This window comes from Cololabis saira, chromosome 8, assembly GCF_033807715.1.
Source record: "Cololabis saira isolate AMF1-May2022 chromosome 8, fColSai1.1, whole genome shotgun sequence".
In the NCBI taxonomy this organism is placed as follows: domain Eukaryota; kingdom Metazoa; phylum Chordata; class Actinopteri; order Beloniformes; family Belonidae; genus Cololabis; species Cololabis saira.
Genome location: NC_084594.1, coordinates 45,897,887 through 45,919,665, shown reverse-complemented (window position 1 = coordinate 45,919,665; position 21,779 = coordinate 45,897,887). Strand labels below are relative to the sequence as shown.

Sequence of the window (21,779 nt, the reverse complement as noted above, 5' to 3'; positions counted from 1 at the left end):
CAGATATTAGAGGTGACAAAGCCCATCTGGAACATCCTTTGTCCAGTATAATGTATTCTATGAAGAACTTTGTACTGTATAAGTTGTAAGTTTGGGTTTTTAGTCATAGTAAACGTATTTAAGCATATTTGTGACCAAGAAAACTGGTCGGTATTAAGAGAGAGATCCGCCTCCCACTTGGAAATCGGAAGAGAGACTGAATCGTCCAGTTTAGATATTAACCTTTAGAGTTTTGATAACAACTTTAAAGTGCTTAGATTCAATAAATCTGTTATCTTAGCGGGAAGTTGTAAGTTTAATTGACTAATTTTGTATGTTTTATTTATTATGGCCTTAAGTTGTTGATACTCTAAAAATGTATTCCTGCTAACTCCGTATTGAACAATAAGTGTATTGAAAGGTACAAACTGTCCTCCTACAATTACGTGCCGTAAGTACCGTATTCATTGATCTCTCCATTGAACGAAATTAACCATCTTTTTATCATTTTTCACAATGTCTGGGTTGTTCCATATGGGAGTACGATCACGTGGAAAAGGTGAAATTTTAGCTACTTTAAAAGGAACCCTGGTTATTAAGACTTGTAGTCCCTAATTAGCCACAATTGTTCTCTTATACTAAAATATGTTGTTAGAAACACATAAAATAATCTAATTGCTTTAAAAATCTACAATGTTTATCACATATTTTGACCTGCGGGAGGCGCCATGTTTTACTTGCGCAATGCATTCTGGGGGCGATGACGTAGAGCGGTGGCTCTGGGAAGATAAGCCGCGTTGGTTTAACTGGGACAGGTATCTAAAACATAGATCAGCAGCACTCTCCCGGCCGTGGAGGCTGACGAGGGAGCCCATAAGACGTCTCGGTTCAGGCAAACTGGATCAAAGTTCTGTGATGCACGTGAGATCTGCAAAAATGATCAAAGTCGTGCGCATCTTACCAGTGCATTAGGCTACGGCGTCAACGGCGTAGGCTCCTGCGTAGACGGCGTAGGCTACGCCGTCTACGCAGGAGCCTACGTAGCCGTAGTCGGCGTAGCCGTGGCTCTATGAGCCTGCAGCGCTCCGCCATCCGCTCTCCGCTCTCGCCGGGATGGAGCAGCGGTGGGGAGGATGCAGGTTTGGGTGGACATAACCCACCCCTGCCCCCCCCTAAAACCGGCCTCGGTGCTGGTTTACCGTTTGATGACAGACCAGAGGCTGAGGGGACTGGCCCGGGACTTTGACGAAACGGGAGGCGCAGACTTCGCGTCAAATAGGCAAGAACATCTTTATTTAATTTAATGTTGCCGGATCTGGCTGGGGTTTTTATTGTAGCATCGGCTATCTGCTAGTTGAAACGTGTGGTCGGTTAGTCTGTCTGAGTATTATGGTGTTTTTATAGTTCATGCTTTATGGTGCAGCACTTTTTTTTTTTTTTTTTTACTTTTTTGTAGGTGCGCCGTCACCTTAATGTTTAGCTGTGTTTTGATCTGTGTTTCTGGTGCGCCGTCACCTGTTTAGGTGTGTTTTCATCTGTTTCTGGGTGTCAAAACAGTGTACGGGGGCTAGCAGGAGCCACCGTCTGACGTCACTACCCAAAATGTAAACAACAATGGCGACCTACATGTTAAATTATAATTTCAAATTTTATAAAAACGAAGACATCAACAAGGTTTTTTATATCACATTGTTATAATTGATACCAACATTTATCTTTTAAGACCTACATGTCTTAATAGCCAGGGTTCCTTTTAAGAAATTCCCACCAAGCTGATAACGTTGTGCTAATATTAATGCTTTTGAAACATTGATGACGTTTGATACTTTGACTAATGAATGGTAACTCTGAGATTTCTAGTTCGTTGCAAAACACTTGCTCTGAGTCCAGCCATTGACTATCTAAAGGATGATCTTTTGACCATTTTACAATATACTGTAATTTATTAGCAAGGAAGTAATACTGAAAATTATGTAGCTCTAAACCTCCATATTCTTTAGATTTTTGCAATGTCTTTAAACTAATACGTGGATTTTATTTTTCCACAGAAATTTTGAAACACCTGAGTCCAACGATTTAAACCAGGAAAGAGGGGGTTTGCATGGTATCATTGAGAAAAAATATATTTACTTTTGGTAAAACCATCATTTTAATGGTGGCTATTCTACCCATGAGTGAAATGGGGAGAGAGCTCCATCTAGAAAGATCATCTTCTATTTTCTTTATAAGCTGAACATAATTTAATTTTATTAACTCTGACAGCCTAGGGGAGATGTTTATGCCTAAATATCTAATGTTCCCTGATTGTAATTGAGTATTGGTTATATTCCTAAAATTGCAGTTAACACACAAAACAGTGGATTTAGACCAATTAATAGAATAATCAGACAGAGATGAAAATCCCTCTATAAGTGCGATTGTCTGTGATAGTGAAGATCGTGAGTTCTGGAGGAAGAGGAGTACGTCATCCGCATAAAGACTTATTTTGTGCTCTACTATTTTGCATTGTATACCTTTAATATTTTGATTTTGTCTAATAGTTGCTGCTAAATGTTCGATAAATATTGCAAATAATGAGGGAGATAGAGGGCAACCCTGTCTAGTGCCTCTTTGCAAGTTAAAACTTGTAGAGATTTGATCATTTGTCCTTACACGTGCCTTGGGAGAGCTGTATAATATTTTTATCCAGTCAATGAAAGATTCACCAAATCCAAATTTATGTAAGGTTGCCAATAGAAACTTCCAATTTACCTTATCAAATGCTTTTTCCGCATCTAAGGATATAATAGTAGTTTCCTGTTTATTGATACTGGAATAGTCTATAATATTTAATAATCTGCGAATATTAGTAGACGAATGTCTACCTTTAATGAAGCCTGTTTGATCCGGATGTATAATAGAAGGGGTGACTCTTTTCAGACGTTCAGTAAGGGCCTTGCTAATTATTTTAAGGTCTACATTTATCAATGAAATTGGGCGGTAGCTCGATGGGAGCAAGGGATCTTTGTCCGGTTTTAATAAAAGACTAATATTAGCAGAGTTCATATTTAAGGGTAAGCTTTTATTCTCCCTAATATTTAGAATCATTTTATAAAATGTTGGTGCTAATATGCTCCAGAATTCCTTGTAAAATTCAGCTGAGAAACCATCTGGGCCCGGAGCTTTATTTTTGGGCATATGTTGAAGAGCTTCATGGAGTTCTCCTATTGAGAGCGGTGAGTCTAAATTCGTAACCTGTTCCTGATGTAACTTTGGCAGGTTAATTTCTCCAAGAAACTCATTAATGGATTGATCAGATGGTTCAATTTGTGACAAGTATAATTTATAGTAAAAGTCTCTAAAGACTAAATTTATTAAACAGGGATCATGTGTAACTTCCCCTGACTGGTCCTTAATAGATGTTATGGTTGTTTTTTCTTTGTTTATTTTTAATTGATTGGCTAAATATTTTCCCAATCTGTTAGCATGTGCAAAGTTTTCCAGGCGAAGCCTTTGTACTAGAAACTGCGTTTTTGCGTCAATTATTTTATTTAATTCTATTTTAGTTTTCTTTATTCTGTTAAGGATACGTTCATCTGCAGAGGTCTGGAAGGCCTCCTCTAGCGTCTTTATTTCACCTTCTAATTCTTTTGTTTTTAAGTTGTCTTTTTTTTTCTTATTTAGGAAAAGGAAATTATTTTGCCTCGAATTACTGCTTTCCCTGCTTCCCATAGAACGCTTGCTGATATTTCCGGCTGGTCGTTATTTTGCAAAAAAATATCCCATTCTTTCTTAAAAAAGTTAGTAAAGTCGGGGTGTTTGAGCAATGATGTTTTAAATCTCCAAACTTTGGAGGATGATATGCTCCCCCTCTTCCCCAGAGTGAAAGAAACAGGTGCGTGATCACTAATATTGATTGGGTGTATTTGTGATTCTGAGATATCTCTCATCAGAGGGCTACTGACTAGAAAATAATCTAACCTAGAATATGAGTGATGAACGGCTGAGAAAAAAGTGTAGTTCCTAAGGGTTGGGTGTAAAGAGCGCCATGTATCGCAAAGACCCAGATCATTCATGTATTGCTTAACAATACTTGATGACTGCCAACTCCTGTGTCCGCCTACATTACTGAGCCTGTCCACTCCAGGGTCCAGAACCATGATGAGGTCTCCTCCGATGATGAGTGAGACACAGAGTGAGCCACTGAGCTACATCCCCTTCGGTCGGTGCGCCTGAAGACAGGAAGACAGGAAGTTCTAAGAGTTAATGGAAACAAGTATGTTGAAGTGTGAGAATTCAGATTTCTCAGAGAAGTAGTGCTGCGATGGCCGGGAATCGAACCCGGGTCAACTGCTTGGAAGGCAGCTATGCTCTCCACTATACCACCATCGCACAGTTCTGGCACATCAACGTCATAATTTCCGCAACACACTGCTTGTTGTTGATGCCAAATTCTGACCATACCATCCGAATGTTGCAACCGACATTGAGAGTCATCATACCAGGCAACGTTTTTCCAAACTTCTGTTGTCCAAATTTGGTGAGCCTGAGTGAATTGTAGCCTCAGTTTCCTATTCTTAGCTGAGAGGAGTGGTACCCAGTGTGGTTCTGCTGCTGTGGCCCATCCGCCTCAAGGTTCCACGTGTTGTGCATTCAGAGATGCTCTTCGGCATACCTTGGTTGTAGCGAGTGGTTATTTGAGTTACTGTTGCCTTTCTATCAGCTACAACCAGTCTGGCCATTCTCTTCTGACCTCTGGTATCCACAAGGCATTTGCCCTCAAGAAACTACCGCCCACTGGATATTTTCTCTTTTTCCGACGACTCTCTGTCAACCCCAGAGAGGTTTTTGCATGAAAATCCCAGTAGATCGGCAGGTTCTGAAATACTCAGATCAGCCCGTCTGTTACCAACAACCATGCCACGTTCAAAGTCACTGAAATCACCGTATTTCCCCATTCTGATGCTTGGTTTGAACTACAGGAGATTCTCTTGACCATGTCTACGTGCCTAATTGCATTGATTTGATGTCATGTGATTGGCTGGTTAGAAATTTCCATCGAAGAGCAGTTGGAGCAGTTATTTTACCTAATAAAGTGGCCGGTGAGTGTGAATGCATACATATGTATGTGTCCCATGTATACTCTTCATGAGCATTAAAGCTTTTTGAAGGGATTGATGTTCAATAGCAAGCATTAAGTCCAATTCATCTTGTGAGTTTGTCTAACTATGAACATAAGTCATCCTTCTTGGAACAATCAGTGTTGCTGATTACCATTTCCTACTTCATTGGGTTTATTAACACAAATAATGGAGATGCCGGGGATTGAACCCGGGGCCTCATACATGCGAAGCATGCGCTCTACCACTGAGCTACATCCCCTTCGGTGGGTGCTCATTAAGACAGGAAGAAAGGAAGTTCTAAGAGTTACGAGTTCCATGGAAAACACTGTGTTGAAGTGTGAAAATTCAGATTTTTCAAAAAAGTAGTGCTGCGATGGCCGGGAATCGAACCCGGGTCAACTGCTTGGAAGGCAGCTATGCTCTCCACTATACCACCATCGCACAGTTCTGGCACATCAACGTCATAATTTCCACAACACACTGCATGTTGTTGATGCCAAATTCTGACCATACCATCCGAATGTTGCAACCGACATTGAGACTCATCATACCAAGCAACGTTTTTCCAAACTTCTGTTGTCCAAATTTGGTGAGCCTGAGTGAATTGTAGCCTCAGTTTCCTATTCTTAGCTGAGAGGAGTGGTACCCAGTGTGGTTCTGCTGCTGTGGCCCATCCGCCTCAAGGTTCCACATGTTGTGCATTCAGAGATGCTCTTCGGCATACCTTGGTTGTAGCGAGTGGTTATTTGAGTTACTGTTGCCTTTCTATCAGCTACAACCAGTCTGGCCATTCTCTTCTGACCTCTGGTATCCACAAGGCATTTGCCCTCAAGAAACTACCGCCCACTGGATATTTTCTCTTTTTCCGACGACTCTCTGTCAACCCCAGAGAGGTTTTTGCATGAAAATCCCAGTAGATCGGCAGGTTCTGAAATACTCAGATCAGCCCGTCTGTTACCAACAACCATGCCACGTTCAAAGTCACTGAAATCACCGTACTTCCCCATTCTGATGCTTGGTTTGAACTACAGGAGATTCTCTTGACCATGTCTACGTGCCTAATTGCATTGATTTGCTGTCATGTGATTGGCTGGTTAGAAATTTCCATCGAAGAGCAGTTGGAGCAGTTATTTTACCTAATAAAGTGGCCGGTGAGTGTGAATGCATATATATGTATGTGTCCCATGTATACTCTTCATGAGCATTAAAGCTTTTTGAAGGGATTGATGTTCAATAGCAAGCATTAAGTCCAATTCATCTTGTGAGTTTGTCTAACTATGAACATAAGTCATCCTTCTTGGAACAATCAGTGTTGCTGATTACCCTTTCCTACTTCATTGGGTTTATTAACACAAATAATGGAGATGCCGGGGATTGAACCCGGGGCCTCATACATGCGAAGCATGCGCTCTACCACTGAGCTACATCCCCTTCGGTGGGTGCTCATTAAGACAGGAAGACAGGAAGTTCTGAGAGTTACGAGTTCCATGGAAAACACTATGTTGAAGTGTGAAAATTCAGATTTTTCAAAAAAGTAGTGCTGCGATGGCCGGGAATCGAACCCGGGTCAACTGCTTGGAAGGCAGCTATGCTCTCCACTATACCACCATCGCACAGTTCTGGCACATCAACGTCATAATTTCCGCAACACACTGCATGTTGTTGATGCCAAATTCTGACCATACCATCCGAATGTTGCAACCGACATTGAGACTCATCATACCAAGCAACGTTTTTCCAAACTTCTGTTGTCCAAATTTGGTGAGCCTGAGTGAATTGTAGCCTCAGTTTCCTATTCTTAGCTGAGAGGAGTGGTACCCAGTGTGGTTCTGCTGCTGTGGCCCATCCGCCTCAAGGTTCCACATGTTGTGCATTCAGAGATGCTCTTCGGCATACCTTGGTTGTAGCGAGTGGTTATTTGAGTTACTGTTGCCTTTCTATCAGCTACAACCAGTCTGGCCATTCTCTTCTGACCTCTGGTATCCACAAGGCATTTGCCCTCAAGAAACTACCGCCCACTGGATATTTTCTCTTTTTCCGACGACTCTCTGTCAACCCCAGAGAGGTTTATGCATGAAAATCCCAGTAGATCGGCAGGTTCTGAAATACTCAGATCAGCCCGTCTGTTACCAACAACCATGCCACGTTCAAAGTCACTGAAATCACCGTACTTCCCCATTCTGATGCTTGGTTTGAACTACAGGAGATTCTCTTGACCATGTCTACGTGCCTAATTGCATTGATTTGCTGTCATGTGATTGGCTGGTTAGAAATTTCCATCGAAGAGCAGTTGGAGCAGTTATTTTACCTAATAAAGTGGCCGGTGAGTGTGAATGCATATATATGTATGTGTCCCATGTATACTCTTCATGAGCATTAAAGCTTTTTGAAGGGATTGATGTTCAATAGCAAGCATTAAGTCCAATTCATCTTGTGAGTTTGTCTAACTATGAACATAAGTCATCCTTCTTGGAACAATCAGTGTTGCTGATTACCCTTTCCTACTTCATTGGGTTTATTAACACAAATAATGGAGATGCCGGGGATTGAACCCGGGGCCTCATACATGCGAAGCATGCGCTCTACCACTGAGCTACATCCCCTTCGGTGGGTGCTCATTAAGACAGGAAGACAGGAAGTTCTGAGAGTTACGAGTTCCATGGAAAACACTATGTTGAAGTGTGAAAATTCAGATTTTTCAAAAAAGTAGTGCTGCGATGGCCGGGAATCGAACCCGGGTCAACTGCTTGGAAGGCAGCTATGCTCTCCACTATACCACCATCGCACAGTTCTGGCACATCAACGTCATAATTTCCGCAACACACTGCATGTTGTTGATGCCAAATTCTGACCATACCATCCGAATGTTGCAACCGACATTGAGACTCATCATACCAGGCAACGTTTTTCCAAACTTCTGTTGTCCAAATTTGGTGAGCCTGAGTGAATTGTAGCCTCAGTTTCCTATTCTTAGCTGAGAGGAGTGGTACCCAGTGTGGTTCTGCTGCTGTGGCCCATCCGCCTCAAGGTTCCACGTGTTGTGCATTCAGAGATGCTCTTCGGCATACCTTGGTTGTAGCGAGTGGTTATTTGAGTTACTGTTGCCTTTCTATCAGCTACAACCAGTCTGGCCATTCTCTTCTGACCTCTGGTATCCACAAGGCATTTGCCCTCAAGAAACTACCGCCCACTGGATATTTTCTCTTTTTCCGACGACTCTCTGTCAACCCCAGAGAGGTTTTTGCATGAAGATCCCAGTAGATCGGCAGGTTCTGAAATACTCAGATGAGCCCGTCTGTTACCAACAACCATGCCACGTTCAAAGTCACTGAAATCACCGTACTTCCCCATTCTGATGCTTGGTTTGAACTACAGGAGATTCTCTTGACCATGTCTACGTGCCTAATTGCATTGATTTGCTGTCATGTGATTGGCTGGTTAGAAATTTCCATCGAAGAGCAGTTGGAGCAGTTATTTTACCTAATAAAGTGGCCGGTGAGTGTAAGGGTGCGTCCCAATACTCCCCCTCGCCCTCCTTTTCTTCACTAACCCTAACTTTTGCGCGTTCCCGTGAAGGTAGTGGTGTCCCAATTCCTCTTTTCACCTAGGGGGAGGGGGCATAACGAGGGCTAGGGGCTGAGAATAGCCCCTTCAAATCGAGGGATTTCAGATGCTGACTTGGCGAGCGAGGGGGTATGAAAATTTCCCACAATGCTTTTCGTCGTCATTTGCGGACTGAATCAAAAAAAAAACATGGAGGACATTTCTTGTTTTTTTGGGAATAAAATCAATATTTTGAGTTAGTTTCTGCATAAAAATGCGTTTTGATTACATTTCTCGGCGCAAACCAATATTTTACTTTCATAATATTCACTCAGTGAATGTACATAATCCCTTTTTTGTCCGTTGTTCGCTAAGATCGCGCCGGAATATGGTTACGTAACCTACGTAAGCGACGCCGTAGGTTACGTAAGCTACGCCGTAGGCTGCGTCTATTTAAAGCTCGCCGACCGAGGAAAACATCCTTTGCAGACTCGTCTCGATTTTGAGCAAGCAAGCATTTTTTTTTTTTCAGTTTTTTTGAGTCAAATGGCGACCCGCAAAGAGCAGGATATTGAAAAGGAAACCCACAAATGTAAGTATAATGTCCCATGGAATTAAAAAAATCACAGTGCTTTTGTATGTTTTAACAGTACACAGAAATACCACATTGTTTATTGTTTATTTTTAATACCAAAGAGTGAAATTACCGGAGTCAAATTACTTGTTGGACAATGTTAGAACCTGGCCAATAAAGCTGATTCTGATTCTGAGTTAACGTAAGATAATGCAACATGTGGCTGTTCATGATGAGTCGGCTAGATAACATTGCCGTGTCCTGTTAACTACTCGTTAACTCTCATATTTTCTACAAATTTGTTGGATATTTCACATTACTATAAGGCAGCAACGTTATTTGGGGGGGGTTACGAAGTAATAACGTTGCTTGCTGCCTTGTTATCATAGTTCAAACGTTTTGTTTGTTTGTTTGTTTTCTTTTTACGAGGACGTTTGTGCATTGCAGTAATCACATTTCATTCCAGGGACTCCGGATCAGGTCCGACACCTAATAAGCTTTAGGGGTACCAACGAGGAGAATTTTACTAAGAAGAAATATGCTGCTAAACCACTGTGGGAGTGAGTGATCTAGCTATCTGCTTGCAGAATATCTGTGATGGGGTCCTTAACCATGGTATAACTACTATTCATCACTGTTTTCTGTTACAGGAAACTCATCAAAGAGCTGGAACTGGAGGGAAAGGTGACCACAGCACAAATTGGCAAAAAATTGGAAAATCTTAAAAAAATATATAAGGTAAGCAATGGTTATGGTTATGGTAAGTAATGTAATGAAATGTATCTGTAAATGTATTATCTGCTGAAGAGATGATGCTTAACAAAAAAAAATACATGTAAAGTATTTATTAATAATCTTCTGTAAACTGTGTGTGTGTGTGTGTGTGTGTGTGTGTGTGTGTGTGTGTGTGTGTGTGTGTGTGTGTGTGTGTGTGTGTGTGTGTGTGTGTGTGTGTGTGTGTGTGTGTCTTATGCAGGACCTCAAAACCCCTAAAACCGGCTCCGGGACAGACAGTGGGGAGGCCACAGCAGCCTCATGGCCTTTCTACAAAGAGATGCATGAGGTTTTGGGTCCAGACCTTCAATCCAGCCTCCATGTTTGTTGGCGTCTTATGAAGATCCCTTGCAAATACTCATGGTAAGTTTAGCAGTAAAAAAGCACAATCTTATTCCCCAGTCCTTCTTCCTATAGCTAGCTTGTGCTACGACTGGTGGTTCTCTAACTGTTATTTTCTTTTCAGAACATAATCGACCCTCCATCCTCACTGGTGTCCTCTCTGACAAATTCAGAGGAAAGCACAGAGGTCATTTTTATTTATACAGTGATAATTAACCTGGTATGATGTTGTGGGTGTGTATGATAGTCCAGTCATGTGTGTAATCAACATGTGTATCCATCTTTTTTTTTATCTCAGAACACTTTGGAAGACGCGAGCACATCGGCCTCAAGCTCTGCCTCACCAGCTGGAAGAGGAAGCTGGAAGCTTCAGGCATCAGGTCCACTTTCCCCCCGATCCCCCCCAAAAAAGAAATTCTCTATGCAGGACTTCCTTCAAGCTGAGGCCGCCAAAGAAGACAGAAGATGTCAAAAGAATGAAGAACACATGGACAGGTTCCTGAACCTTTTAGAGAAAATGATGGACCAGACACCTCATCAGCAGTAGCAGCACATACACTGCAATTTTTTTTTTTTGTACATATTTCTGTGCAAATTTTTTTATATGAAACAGCACCTTTCTTTGTTTTGCGTGCAATGTTTACTTTTTTCTTTTTAAAAATTGTATTTGAATATAGCAAATAAAGCCTTTTTTACTGCAGATTCTCTCACTATCCTTATTTTACTATTGATCTCGTTGTACAGTTTATAATTTGAGACATTACCTTACTTTGAGAAACCCCAGAAGAGAAAACTGTTGTGTAACAAGTTTTATTAGACAATTTAAAAGTATTTCCAAGTGAGTAAAACCACACAAGTACAAAACTATATGAAGAACACATGGACAGGTTCCTGAACCTTTTAGAGAAAATGGTGGACAGGACACCTCATCAGCAGTAGCAGCACATACACTGCAAACTTTTTTTTTTGTAAATATTTCTGTGCACATTTTTTTATATGGAATATACGTGCCATATTAACAGAGCTACAGCTGAAATTAAAACAGCTTTTGGCTCTCAGCTTCCTGATCAGGGTAGGGATGGAAACGAGGGGTAGAGGGAGAAATGGGACAGGCACCTGGGCCAAGTGCCCTAGATCTCAAGTGCCCTAAAATCGCCCCCTTCTTTTTTAGGGCTTAGGGAAGAAAAGAAGTGCGAGTGGAGAAAAGAAGGGCGAGTGAAGGAGAATTGGGATTGGCCCTAAATGCATACATATGTATGTGTCCCATGTATACTCATCATGAACATTAAAGCTTTTTGAAGGGATTGATGTTCAATAGCAAGCCCAATTCATCTTGTGAGTTTGTCTAACTATGAACATAATTCATCCTTTATGGAACAATCAGTGTTGCTGATTACTCTTTCTTACTTTATTGGGTTTATTAACACAAATAATGGAGATGCCGGGGATTGAACCCGGGGCCTCATACATGCAAAGCATGCGCTCTACCACTGAGCTACATCCCCTTCGGTCAGTGTGCCTGAAGACAGGAAGACAGGACGTTCTAATAGTTAATGGAAACAAGTATGTTGAAGTGTGAAAATTCAGATTTTTCACAAAAGTAGTGCTGCGATGGCCGGGAATCGACTGCTTGGAAGGCAGCTATGCTCTCCACTATACCACCATCGCACAGTTCTGGCACATCAACGTCATAATTTCCGCAACACACTGCATGTTGTTGATGCCAAATTCTGACCATACCATCCGAATGTTGCAACCGACATTGAGACTCATCATACCAGGCAACGTTTTTCCAAACTTCTGTTGTCCAAATTTGGTGAGCCTGAGTGAATTGTAGCCTCAGTTTCCTATTCTTAGCTGAGAGGAGTGGTACCCAGTGTGGTTCTGCTGCTGTGGCCCATCCGCCTCAAGGTTCCACGTGTTGTGCATTCAGAGATGCTCTTCGGCATACCTTGGTTGTAGCGAGTGGTTATTTGAGTTACTGTTGCCTTTCTATCAGCTACAACCAGTCTGGCCATTCTCTTCTGACCTCTGGTATCCACAAGGCATTTGCCCTCAAGAAACTACCGCCCACTGGATATTTTCTCTTTTTCCGACGACTCTCTGTCAACCCCAGAGAGGTTTTTGCATGAAAATCCCAGTAGATCGGCAGGTTCTGAAATACTCAGATCAGCCCGTCTGTTACCAACAACCATGCCACGTTCAAAGTCACTGAAATCACCGTACTTCCCCATTCTGATGCTTGGTTTGAACTACAGGAGATTCTCTTGACCATGTCTACGTGCCTAATTGCATTGATTTGCTGTCATGTGATTGGCTGGTTAGAAATTTCCATCGAAGAGCAGTTGGAGCAGTTATTTTACCTAATAAAGTGGCCGGTGAGTGTAAATGCATATATATGTATGTGTCCCATGTATACTCATCATGAACATTAAAGCTTTTTGAAGGGATTGATGTTCAATAGCAAGCCCAATTCATCTTGTGAGTTTGTCTAACTATGAACATAATTCATCCTTTATGGAACAATCAGTGTTGCTGATTACTCTTTCTTACTTTATTGGGTTTATTAACACAAATAATGGAGATGCCGGGGATTGAACCCGGGGCCTCATACATGCAAAGCATGCGCTCTACCACTGAGCTACATCCCCTTCAGTCAGTGTGCCTGAAGACAGGAAGACAGGACGTTCTAAGAGTTAATGGAAACAAGTATGTTGAAGTGTGAAAATTCAGATTTTTCACAAAAGTAGTGCTGCGATGGCCGGGAATCGACTGCTTGGAAGGCAGCTATGCTCTCCACTATACCACCATCGCACAGTTCTGGCACATCAACGTCATAATTTCCGCAACACACTGCATGTTGTTGATGCCAAATTCTGACCATACCATCCGAATGTTGCAACCGACATTGAGACTCATCATACCAGGCAACGTTTTTCCAAACTTCTGTTGTCCAAATTTGGTGAGCCTGAGTGAATTGTAGCCTCAGTTTCCTATTCTTAGCTGAGAGGAGTGGTACCCAGTGTGGTTCTGCTGCTGTGGCCCATCCGCCTCAAGGTTCCACGTGTTGTGCATTCAGAGATGCTCTTCGGCATACCTTGGTTGTAGCGAGTGGTTATTTGAGTTACTGTTGCCTTTCTATCAGCTACAACCAGTCTGGCCATTCTCTTCTGACCTCTGGTATCCACAAGGCATTTGCCCTCAAGAAACTACCGCCCACTGGATATTTTCTCTTTTTCCGACGACTCTCTGTCAACCCCAGAGAGGTTTTTGCATGAAAATCCCAGTAGATCGGCAGGTTCTGAAATACTCAGATCAGCCCGTCTGTTACCAACAACCATGCCACGTTCAAAGTCACTGAAATCACCGTACTTCCCCATTCTGATGCTTGGTTTGAACTACAGGAGATTCTCTTGACCATGTCTACGTGCCTAATTGCATTGATTTGCTGTCATGTGATTGGCTGGTTAGAAATTTCCATCGAAGAGCAGTTATTTTACCTAATAAAGTGGCCGGTGAGTGTAAATGCATATATATGTATGTGTCCCATGTATAGTCATCATGAACATTAAAGCTTTTTGAAGGGATTGATGTTCAATAGCAAGCCCGATTCATCTTGTGAGTTTGTCTAACTATGAACATAATTCATCCTTTATGGAACAATCAGTGTTGCTGATTACTCTTTCTTACTTTATTGGGTTTATTAACACAAATAATGGAGATGCCGGGGATTGAACCCGGGGCCTCATACATGCAAAGCATGCGCTCTACCACTGAGCTACATCCCCTTCGGTCGGTGCTCATTAAGACAGAAAGACAGGACGTTCTAAGAGTTAATGGAAACAAGTATGTTGAAGTGTGAAAATTCAGATTTTTCACAAAAGTAGTGCTGCGATGGCCGGGAATCGACTGCTTGGAAGGCAGCTATGCTCTCCACTATACCACCATCGCACAGTTCTGGCACATCAACGTCATAATTTCCGCAACACACTGCATGTTGTTGATGCCAAATTCTGACCATACCATCCGAATGTTGCAACCGACATTGAGACTCATCATACCAGGCAACGTTTTTCCAAACTTCTGTTGTCCAAATTTGGTGAGCCTGAGTGAATTGTAGCCTCAGTTTCCTATTCTTAGCTGAGAGGAGTGGTACCCAGTGTGGTTCTGCTGCTGTGGCCCATCCGCCTCAAGGTTCCACGTGTTGTGCATTCAGAGATGCTCTTCGACATACCTTGGTTGTAGCGAGTGGTTATTTGAGTTACTGTTGCCTTTCTATCAGCTACAACCAGTCTGGCCATTCTCTTCTGACCTCTGGTATCCACAAGGCATTTGCCCTCAAGAAACTACCGCCCACTGGATATTTTCTCTTTTTCCGACGACTCTCTGTCAACCCCAGAGAGGTTTTTGCATGAAAATCCCAGTAGATCGGCAGGTTCTGAAATACTCAGATCAGCCCGTCTGTTACCAACAACCATGCCACGTTCAAAGTCACTGAAATCACCGTACTTCCCCATTCTGATGCTTGGTTTGAACTACAGGAGATTCTCTTGACCATGTCTACGTGCCTAATTGCATTGATTTGCTGTCATGTGATTGGCTGGTTAGAAATTTCCATCGAAGAGCAGTTGGAGCAGTTATTTTACCTAATAAAGTGGCCGGTGAGTGTAAATGCATACATATGTATGTGTTCCATGTATACTCTTCATGAACATTAAAGCTTTTTGAAGGGATTGATGTTCAATAGCAAGCATTAAGTCCAATTCATCTTGTGAGTTTGTCTAACTATGAACATAAGTCATCCTTCTTGGAACAATCAGTGTTGCTGATAACCCTTTCCTACTTCATTGGGTTTATTAACACAAATAATGGAGATGCCGGGGATTGAACCCGGGGCCTCATACATGCGAAGCATGCGCTCTACCACTGAGCTACATCCCCTTCGGTCGGTGCGCCTGAAGACAGAAAAACAGGAAGTTCTAAGAGTTACGAATTCCATGGAGAACACTCTGTTGAAGTGTGAAAATTCAGATTTTTCAAAAAAGTAGTGCTGCGACGGCCGGGAATCGAACCCGGGTCAACTGCTTGGAAGGCAGCTATGCTCTCCACTATACCACCATCGCACAGTTCTGGTACATCAACATCATAATTTCCGCAACACACTGCATGTTGTTGATGCCAAATTCTGACCATACCATCCGAATGTTGCAACCGACATTGAGACTCATCATACCAGGCAACGTTTTTCCAAACTTCTGTTGTCCAAATTTGGTGAGCCTGAGTGAATTGTAGCCTCAGTTTCTTATTCTTAGCTGAAAGGAGTGGTACCCAGTGTGGTTCTGCTGCTGTGGCCCATCCGCCTCAAGGTTCCACGTGTTGTGCATTCAGAGATGCTCTTCGGCATACCTTGGTTGTAACGAGTGGTTATTTGAGTTACTGTTGCCTTTCTATCAGCTACAACCAGTCTGGCCATTCTCTTCTGACCTCTGGTATCCACAAGGCATTTGCCCTCAAGAAACTACCGCCCACTGGATATTTTCTCTTTTTCCTACGACTCTCTGTCAACCCCAGAGAGGTTTTTGCATGAAAATCCCAGTAGATCGGCAGGTTCTGAAATACTCAGATCAGCCCGTCTGTTACCAACAACCATGCCACGTTCAAAGTCACTGAAATCGCCGTACTTCCCCATTTTGATGCTTGGTTTGAACTACAGGAGATTCTCTTGACCATGTCTACGTGCCTAATTGCATTGATTTGCTGTCATGTGATTGGCTGGTTAGAAATTTCCATCGAAGAGCAGTTGGAGCAGTTATTTTACCTAATAAAGTGGCCGGTGAGTGTAAATGCATACATATGTATGTGTCCCATGTATACTCTTCATGAACATTAAAGCTTTTTGAAGGGATTGATGTTCAATAGCAAGCATTAAGTCCAATTCATCTTGTGAGTTTGTCTAACTATGAACATAATTCATCCTTTATGGAACAATCAGTGTTGCTGATTACTCTTTCTTACTTTATTGGGTTTATTAACACAAATAATGGAGATGCCGGGGATTGAACCCGGGGCCTCATACATGCGAAGCATGCGCTCTACCACTGAGCTACATCCCCTTCGGTCGGTGCGCCTGAAGACAGGAAGACAGGAAGTTCTAAGAGTTACGAATTCCATGGAGAACACTCTGTTGAAGTGTGAAAATTCAGATTTTTCAAAAAAGTAGTGCTGCGATGGCCGGGAATCGAACCCGGGTCAACTGCTTGGAAGGCAGCTATGCTCTCCACTATACCACCATCGCACAGTTCTGGTACATCAACATCATAATTTCCGCAACACACTGCATGTTGTTGATGCCAAATTCTGACCATACCATCCGAATGTTGCAACCGACATTGAGACTCATCATACCAGGCAACGTTTTTCCAAACTTCTGTTGTCCAAATTTGGTGAGCCTGAGTGAATTGTAGCCTCAGTTTCCTATTCTTAGCTGAGAGGAGTGGTACCCAGTGTGGTTCTGCTGCTGTGGCCCATCCGCCTCAAGGTTCCACGTGTTGTGCATTCAGAGATGCTCTTCGGCATACCTTGGTTGTAACGAGTGGTTATTTGAGTTACTGTTGCCTTTCTATCAGCTACAACCAGTCTGGCCATTCTCTTCTGACCTCTGGTATCCACAAGGCATTTGCCCTCAAGAAACTACCGCCCACTGGATATTTTCTCTTTTTCCTACGACTCTCTGTCAACCCCAGAGAGGTTTTTGCATGAAAATCCCAGTAGATCGGCAGGTTCTGAAATACTCAGATCAGCCCGTCTGTTACCAACAACCATGCCACGTTCAAAGTCACTGAAATCACCGTACTTCCCCATTCTGATGCTTGGTTTGAACTACAGGAGATTCTCTTGACCATGGTCGTTTTCGAATTCGCATACTGTACTACAAGTATACACTGATTTGGCCAAAGTGTAGTAAGTAGTATGCTGTATGTGAACAGAAGGAAATCTGCAGTGTGCGAAAAATACCCGGATGTTGTACTGATCTGGAAAAAAATCCGCAGCATGCTTCAAACCAGCTACCTCGCCTACGATATCCCAGAATGCAATGCGGCCTCGGCCGGGCAGCGCTTTTTTCTTTTTTTTCTCAAAGCTTTATTGAGAAAACAGCTGCAATCGGACAGTGATGTGATGTGAAGGCAGAAAGGACTAGTTACACCGTGGAGAGGGAGAAGGAGGAATATAAATGTAAGTAACTTTATTATATAGCCTTTTTAATTCAATTTAGTGTAAGGACAACGATTAAAAATTGTGGGTTTTTAATAGTATGTTAGGTTTTTGTTAGTTATCTTAGCATGCTTGCTACGTAAATAAAAGTGAACTAAGTGTTATGACAACGTTATATATCGGTAGTTCGTTGTATTTTCATGAAATAACTTTCATTGCTGTGTTTTGACAGAGAATTTGTCCGGGAGCTGAAATAAATAGATGCAGAGAGAGGGTTTGGACAAGGAGGAGAAGATGGAGAGAGAGCTACTCGACAGAGAGGAGAAGATAAATAAAATAAAATTAACTTCAATAGACTGATATGTTCATTTCAATACATTTATTAAAACCCATTTTCCATCCCTTATGTCATTTCATCAATGAATTTGGTTTTACTGCTATTTCAACATTTAAGATAAGATAATCCTTTATTAGTCCCACATCGGGGAAATTTGCAAAATATAGCCCGACTGGAATCGAACCCCCGTTCACTGTACGAAAGTCGCTAACCAACCCATTGAGCTATAAGATACACAGCTCTGTTCTGTCAGTTGAATTCGAAAACGGCCCATGTCTACGTGCCTAATTGCATTGATTTGCTGTCATGTGATTGGCTGGTTAGAAATTTCCATCGAAGAGCAGTTGGAGCAGTTATTTTACCTAATAAAGTGGCCGGTGAGTGTAAATGCATACATATGTATGTGTCCCATGTATACTCATCATGAACATTAAAGCTTTTTGAAGGGATTGATGTTCAATAGCAAGTATAGCAATAGCAATAGCAAGTTCAATAGCATAAACTTCTGTTGTCCAAATTTGGTGAGCCTGAGTGAATTGTAGCCTCAGTTTCTTATTCTTAGCTGAGAGGAGTGGTACCCAGTGTGGTTCTGCTGCTGTGGCCCATCCGCCTCAAGGTTCCACGTGTTGTGCATTCAGAGATGCTCTTCGGCATACCTTGGTTGTAACGAGTGGTTATTTGAGTTACTGTTGCCTTTCTATCAGCTACAACCAGTCTGGCCATTCTCTTCTGACCTCTGGTATCCACAAGGCATTTGCCCTCAAGAAACTACCGCCCACTGGATATTTTCTCTTTTTCCTACGACTCTCTGTCAACCCCAGAGAGGTTTTTGCATGAAAATCCCAGTAGATCGGCAGGTTCTGAAATACTCAGATCAGCCCGTCTGTTACCAACAACCATGCCACGTTCAAAGTCACTGAAATCGCCGTACTTCCCCATTTTGATGCTTGGTTTGAACTACAGGAGATTCTCTTGACCATGTCTACGTGCCTAATTGCATTGATTTGCTGTCATGTGATTGGCTGGTTAGAAATTTCCATCGAAGAGCAGTTGGAGCAGTTATTTTACCTAATAAAGTGGCCGGTGAGTGTAAATGCATACATATGTATGTGTCCCATGTATACTCTTCATGAACATTAAAGCTTTTTGAAGGGATTGATGTTCAATAGCAAGCATTAAGTCCAATTCATCTTGTGAGTTTGTCTAACTATGAACATAATTCATCCTTTATGGAACAATCAGTGTTGCTGATTACTCTTTCTTACTTTATTGGGTTTATTAACACAAATAATGGAGATGCCGGGGATTGAACCCGGGGCCTCATACATGCGAAGCATGCGCTCTACCACTGAGCTACATCCCCTTCGGTCGGTGCGCCTGAAGACAGGAAGACAGGAAGTTCTAAGAGTTACGAATTCCATGGAGAACACTCTGTTGAAGTGTGAAAATTCAGATTTTTCAAAAAAGTAGTGCTGCGATGGCCGGGAATCGAACCCGGGTCAACTGCTTGGAAGGCAGCTATGCTCTCCACTATACCACCATCGCACAGTTCTGGTACATCAACATCATAATTTCCGCAACACACTGCATGTTGTTGATGCCAAATTCTGACCATACCATCCGAATGTTGCAACCGACATTGAGACTCATCATACCAGGCAACGTTTTTCCAAACTTCTGTTGTCCAAATTTGGTGAGCCTGAGTGAATTGTAGCTTCAGTTTCCTATTCTTAGCTGAGAGGAGTGGTACCCAGTGTGGTTCTGCTGCTGTGGCCCATCCGCCTCAAGGTTCCACGTGTTGTGCATTCAGAGATGCTCTTCGGCATACCTTGGTTGTAACGAGTGGTTATTTGAGTTACTGTTGCCTTTCTATCAGCTACAACCAGTCTGGCCATTCTCTTCTGACCTCTGGTATCCACAAGGCATTTGCCCTCAAGAAACTACCGCCCACTGGATATTTTCTCTTTTTCCTACGACTCTCTGTCAACCCCAGAGAGGTTTTTGCATGAAAATCCCAGTAGATCGGCAGGTTCTGAAATACTCAGATCAGCCCGTCTGTTACCAACAACCATGCCACGTTCAAAGTCACTGAAATCACCGTACTTCCCCATTCTGATGCTTGGTTTGAACTACAGGAGATTCTCTTGACCATGGTCGTTTTCGAATTCGCATACTGTACTACAAGTATACACTGATTTGGCCAAAGTGTAGTAAGTAGTATGCTGTATGTGAACAGAAGGAAATCTGCAGTGTGCGAAAAATACCCGGATGTTGTACTGATCTGGAAAAAAATCCGCAGCATGCTTCAAACCAGCTACCTCGCCTACGATATCCCAGAATGCAATGCGGCCTCGGCCGGGCAGCGCTTTTTTCTTTTTTTTCTCAAAGCTTTATTGAGAAAACAGCTGCAATCGGACAGTGATGTGATGTGAAGGCAGAAAGGACTAGTTACACCGTGGAGAGGGAGAAGGAGGAATATAAATGTAAGTAACTTTAATATATAGCCTTTTTAATTCAATTTAGTGTAAGGACAACGATTAAAAATTGTGGGTTTTTAATAGTATGTTAGGTTTTTGTTAGTTATCTTAGCATGCTTGCTACGTAAATAAAAGTGAACTAAGTGTTATGACAACGTTATATATCGGTAGTTCGTTGTATTTTCATGAAATAACTTTCATTGCTGTGTTTTGACAGAGAATTTGTCCGGGAGCTGAAATAAATAGATGCAGAGAGAGGGTTTGGACAAGGAGGAGAAGATGGAGAGAGAGCTACTCGACAGAGAGGAGAAGATAAATAAAATAAAATTAACTTCAATAGACTGATATGTTCATTTCAATACATTTATTAAAATCCATTTTCCATCCCTTATGTCATTTCATCAATGAATTTGGTTTTACTGCTATTTCAACATTTAAGATAAGATAATCCTTTATTAGTCCCACATCGGGGAAAGTTGCAAATATAGCCCGACTGGAATCGAACCCCCGTTCACTGTACGAAAGTCGCTAACCAACCCATTGAGCTATAAGATACACAGCTCTGTTCTGTCAGTTGAATTCGAAAACGGCCCATGTCTACGTGCCTAATTGCATTGATTTGCTGTCATGTGATTGGCTGGTTAGAAATTCCCATCGAAGAGCAGTTGGAGCAGTTATTTTACCTAATAAAGTGGCCGGTGAGTGTAAATGCATACATATGTATGTGTCCCATGTATACTCATCATGAACATTAAAGCTTTTTGAAGGGATTGATGTTCAATAGCAAGCCCAATTAATCTTGTGAGTTTGTCTAACTATGAACATAATTCATCCTTTATGGAACAATCAGTGTTGCTGATTACTCTTTCTTACTTTATTGGGTTTATTAACACAAATAATGGAGATGCCGGGGATTGAACCCGGGGCCTCATACATGCAAAGCATGCGCTCTACCACTGAGCTACATCCCCTTCGGTCGGTGTGCCTGAAGACAGGAAGACAGGACGTTCTAAGAGTTAATGGAAACAAGTATGTTGAAGTGTGAAAATTCAGATTTTTCACAAAAGTAGTGCTGCGATGGCCGGGAATCGACTGCTTGGAAGGCAGCTATGCTCTCCACTATACCACCATCGCACAGTTCTGGCACATCAACGTCATAATTTCCGCAACACACTGCATGTTGTTGATGCCAAATTCTGACCATACCATCCGAATGTTGCAACCGACATTGAGACTCATCATACCAGGCAACGTTTTTCCAAACTTCTGTTGTCCAAATTTGGTGAGCTTGAGTGAATTGTAGCCTCAGTTTCCTATTCTTAGCTGAGAGGAGTGGTACCCAGTGTGGTTCTGCTGCTGTGGCCCATCCGCCTCAAGGTTCCACGTGTTGTGCATTCAGAGATGCTCTTCGACATACCTTGGTTGTAGCGAGTGGTTAT

The 21,779-nt window shown here is 42.2% G+C and overlaps 17 non-coding genes across 17 annotated transcripts; all 17 read right to left on the bottom strand.

Moving 5' to 3' along the window:
• Positions 1 to 4,278: 4,278 nt before the first annotated feature.
• trnag-ucc (transfer RNA glycine (anticodon UCC)) lies at positions 4,279 to 4,350 on the bottom strand. Its single transcript has one exon. It is a non-coding gene; the product is annotated as a tRNA-Gly (tRNA).
• Positions 4,351 to 5,268: 918 nt separating this feature from the next.
• trnaa-cgc (transfer RNA alanine (anticodon CGC)) lies at positions 5,269 to 5,340 on the bottom strand. The gene has a single exon. It is a non-coding gene; the product is annotated as a tRNA-Ala (tRNA).
• Positions 5,341 to 5,450: 110 nt separating this feature from the next.
• On the bottom strand, positions 5,451 to 5,522 carry trnag-ucc (transfer RNA glycine (anticodon UCC)). The gene has a single exon. It is a non-coding gene; the product is annotated as a tRNA-Gly (tRNA).
• Positions 5,523 to 6,440: 918 nt separating this feature from the next.
• Positions 6,441 to 6,512, bottom strand: trnaa-cgc (transfer RNA alanine (anticodon CGC)). The gene has a single exon. It is a non-coding gene; the product is annotated as a tRNA-Ala (tRNA).
• Positions 6,513 to 6,622: 110 nt separating this feature from the next.
• trnag-ucc (transfer RNA glycine (anticodon UCC)) lies at positions 6,623 to 6,694 on the bottom strand. The gene has a single exon. It is a non-coding gene; the product is annotated as a tRNA-Gly (tRNA).
• Positions 6,695 to 7,612: 918 nt separating this feature from the next.
• On the bottom strand, positions 7,613 to 7,684 carry trnaa-cgc (transfer RNA alanine (anticodon CGC)). Its single transcript has one exon. It is a non-coding gene; the product is annotated as a tRNA-Ala (tRNA).
• A 110-nt stretch (positions 7,685 to 7,794) lies between these two features.
• On the bottom strand, positions 7,795 to 7,866 carry trnag-ucc (transfer RNA glycine (anticodon UCC)). The gene has a single exon. It is a non-coding gene; the product is annotated as a tRNA-Gly (tRNA).
• Positions 7,867 to 11,747: 3,881 nt separating this feature from the next.
• trnaa-ugc (transfer RNA alanine (anticodon UGC)) lies at positions 11,748 to 11,819 on the bottom strand. Its single transcript has one exon. It is a non-coding gene; the product is annotated as a tRNA-Ala (tRNA).
• Positions 11,820 to 12,893: 1,074 nt separating this feature from the next.
• trnaa-ugc (transfer RNA alanine (anticodon UGC)) lies at positions 12,894 to 12,965 on the bottom strand. Its single transcript has one exon. It is a non-coding gene; the product is annotated as a tRNA-Ala (tRNA).
• Positions 12,966 to 14,030: 1,065 nt separating this feature from the next.
• On the bottom strand, positions 14,031 to 14,102 carry trnaa-ugc (transfer RNA alanine (anticodon UGC)). The gene has a single exon. It is a non-coding gene; the product is annotated as a tRNA-Ala (tRNA).
• A 1,081-nt stretch (positions 14,103 to 15,183) lies between these two features.
• On the bottom strand, positions 15,184 to 15,255 carry trnaa-cgc (transfer RNA alanine (anticodon CGC)). The gene has a single exon. It is a non-coding gene; the product is annotated as a tRNA-Ala (tRNA).
• Positions 15,256 to 15,365: 110 nt separating this feature from the next.
• trnag-ucc (transfer RNA glycine (anticodon UCC)) lies at positions 15,366 to 15,437 on the bottom strand. Its single transcript has one exon. It is a non-coding gene; the product is annotated as a tRNA-Gly (tRNA).
• A 918-nt stretch (positions 15,438 to 16,355) lies between these two features.
• On the bottom strand, positions 16,356 to 16,427 carry trnaa-cgc (transfer RNA alanine (anticodon CGC)). The gene has a single exon. It is a non-coding gene; the product is annotated as a tRNA-Ala (tRNA).
• Positions 16,428 to 16,537: 110 nt separating this feature from the next.
• Positions 16,538 to 16,609, bottom strand: trnag-ucc (transfer RNA glycine (anticodon UCC)). Its single transcript has one exon. It is a non-coding gene; the product is annotated as a tRNA-Gly (tRNA).
• A 2,545-nt stretch (positions 16,610 to 19,154) lies between these two features.
• On the bottom strand, positions 19,155 to 19,226 carry trnaa-cgc (transfer RNA alanine (anticodon CGC)). The gene has a single exon. It is a non-coding gene; the product is annotated as a tRNA-Ala (tRNA).
• A 110-nt stretch (positions 19,227 to 19,336) lies between these two features.
• Positions 19,337 to 19,408, bottom strand: trnag-ucc (transfer RNA glycine (anticodon UCC)). Its single transcript has one exon. It is a non-coding gene; the product is annotated as a tRNA-Gly (tRNA).
• Positions 19,409 to 21,239: 1,831 nt separating this feature from the next.
• Positions 21,240 to 21,311, bottom strand: trnaa-ugc (transfer RNA alanine (anticodon UGC)). The gene has a single exon. It is a non-coding gene; the product is annotated as a tRNA-Ala (tRNA).
• Between the last annotated feature and the right edge of the window lie 468 nt (positions 21,312 to 21,779).